Here is a 3,097-nt window from a genome sequence, read left to right on the forward strand (position 1 = left end):
AAGAAATAGTGACTATTTAATTAATTAAAACATTAAAAAGTTCTAAAATAAGCAACCGTTCCATTGAGCGGACACCTCTCTTGGGCGGACAAAAAATGGCTGACGGTGAGTGTCCGCCCAAGGGAGGTTTCACTGTACTTCGAAGCTTTATAATTTGTATGGTAAAAATTCTAAATTGTTTCGTTTTAGTTTTGAAAATAAACATTTTAGATGATAACTTCTTCTCTTCCATTGCTTTCCAGTCGTGGAAACAGTAGTTTGTTAAGTGTCGAGATCTAAAACTATTCAGCTACAGAATCAAATTTATCACCTGATTGGATGTGCTAAAGACAGTATTTCAATTATTGAGAGTGGAAATGATAGTTTTCTTTATAGCAAAAATCGAGTCCGATATGTCAAACATGCTGGAATGAGTGTTAAAATCTTGATATAAACCACGGAATGATTCGTTTAGTTCAAAATTAGTTTTGCAGGCTCCTAAAATAGAGGTCGAAAGTGTCTTGACTCTCGAGAGGGAATATTAAAATTTACCTCAGCCAGAAGGACCGGGCTATTAGTCAAGCCTGTCATTAATTTGCAAAAAGCAATAATTGTTTTTGAATTGATTCAGTCCTATCTGAATGAACTTGGTACCGGGGACTCAAAACAATAAATAGATCCGTATTCTAGTATAGGTCTAACTAAAGCGGTAAAAAGAGCTTTTATAACATAAGGATCTTTGAACTCTTTTGACCAACGCTTTACAAATGCAAAAACGCCTTTGGCTTTATTGACTGTAATATTAATATGAAGGTTGAAATTGAGTTTGGAATCCATGGTGATACCAAGATCGACAAAATTGGCTACCTGCTCCTCATTATAATTTAAAATTGAGTAAACAGCTGGTCGAACTGCCCTTCAAGAGAAACACATAACTTTACATTTTTTAAGGTTAAGTTTCATATAATTTGCATTACACGAACTAACCACGTATGCAGCTCAGATCCGCTTGTAACAAAGACAACAATATTTTATACAAACCAAGGCATAAAAAATAACGGTGATACTTTATTTGAGCCGCAAGAACAAATGTAGCAAATTAATTGGAAAATGTAATTAATTTTTATACTAAGTACCTGTAGATAGTATGTAGTACACAATACTCATATCTGTAATAAGAAATTTTTGAGTAATTTGTTCGGATTTTTCATTTGTTTTTGAGGAATTTGGTAAATTTTTTGTGGCAACACTGCAACTAAAAGTGCTAACCAACTCTACTAGGCTGTGTTGCCTCGACAGCAGAGCGTCATAGCTCAATTGTGCCACCTCACAGAGCTGACTCATGAAAATGGGCTTGAGTCATTGAGTTAACTCGCTAAAATTCAATGAGTTACCCAGCCTTACCTTGCAGACGAAGCGCTCGCGCTGCATAACGTTCGAGATGCATAATAAGGCAGTTAATTGCATTACTATACGCGGTCGTTATCCGTTACCTCACATCCATGATTTGGCTATTCATTTAAAGAATAAACAAAAAAATTCCTAAATTGATCTTGTTCGTGAATATCGGCTGTTTCAAACTAGAATGACAGAACCATAGTAAACGGTGTAAGTTTGTTATGTCACATACATATGTGTACATATATATACGTGATTAAAAGGAACCAATTTTTGCTTTAAGCTGAATAGCGGTAAATTGCAAATATTTCAATTCAACATAGAAATTGGATAGTGGCGTCTGGAGAACAAAAACCAAATTAAAATTTGTGATCCAGTGTAATTAAATAACAAATTAAATAAACAAAAGAAAAATTGCCAAAATTTATCAAAACGCTGCTGGCTTAATAAGCTGATCGCAAATGTATATTTTTAAATGTGTCTAATTTATATTTATATAATACTACTATGCTAATCGCGCAAAAAGTACGTTTACATATGTAGACATTATCCTCGTTTTTAATTTAAAAAAAACGTATTAGCAATACAAAATTTCTCCCTCATTGATCTGTAATTAAAAAATAATCTCGGATTAAACGGATAAATTTTTGGTGTTCGAACAAGTTGTACCGATTATTTTTGCGAAGAGGAGACATGTCAAATGTGAAAGTAAACAAAAATGGACTCTTGCAAGGAAAAGAGGTTTGTAAAGGTATTTACAATAAAATATCAAGTTAAACTATATATATGCTTGTATGTAAATTGCTTAATTTATCAGAAAAAACGATCACAACATAGAGCAAGAGTTCATGACCAAAAAAACACATCATACTTCAGATCGACTGATCTGGCAAAATTTTTTTTAATTTCACTTTTATTTCAACATATTTTGATTAAAAAAAAATACTGATAAAAATAAAATTTTTCATAAAAACAGGGTTGAAATCTTGAAATTCCTGCCCGTAGTTTGTTTGTTAGTCAAATATGAGTGGCATTGTGCTACTATGATAGCACGGCCGAGTAATCATAGCCAACTTATGTACAGTAGTTGAAAAAATTATATCCGCACCAAATTTTGACCAGTTTTAAAATATTATTTTTGTTGTTATTTAATTTCGGTTAGTTTTTTATAGTTCGTTCTTTACCAACATCCGTATAAATACAAGTTTAAAGGCAGTGTCACACGATTGGGTATTTGCTAAAATTTGGTGTAAATCGTATCCCAATTGTTTGAACACCCAAAATATTTTTCACTATCCCTATCACGAAAATTAATTTATTGAAATTTTTCAATAGAACATCTTTTGAATGCAAAAAAAATGGCCCACTTTTTTTTACCAATAGCCCAATATAAAAATTTAAAATCTGTACAAATGTACCAATCGAGTGACACTGCCTTAAAAATTTGTGCAATTAAAAAAAAAATATCTACAAATTTTCGTTAAAATTTCGAGTTTTTTAATTAAATTCTGAGCATGCAGCTTTGTAGCCCATTGAATTCTAGTAGAATAAAGTACACGTTTCAAATGGCTAAAAATGTCGATTGATTTTTTAGAATTTTTAAAAGTTCGAAATTTGTACGAAAGTTTGTTGAATTTTTTTTAACATTGCACAAATGAGTAGTCCACTTGCAAATAGCGTTATGTGATTTTATAATAGTGATCCATAAATAAAAAAAAAA

This window comes from Rhagoletis pomonella, unplaced genomic scaffold, assembly GCF_013731165.1.
Source record: "Rhagoletis pomonella isolate Grant_MI unplaced genomic scaffold, Rhpom_1.0 Rhpom_scaffold_00007, whole genome shotgun sequence".
In the NCBI taxonomy this organism is placed as follows: Eukaryota; Metazoa; Arthropoda; class Insecta; order Diptera; family Tephritidae; genus Rhagoletis; species Rhagoletis pomonella.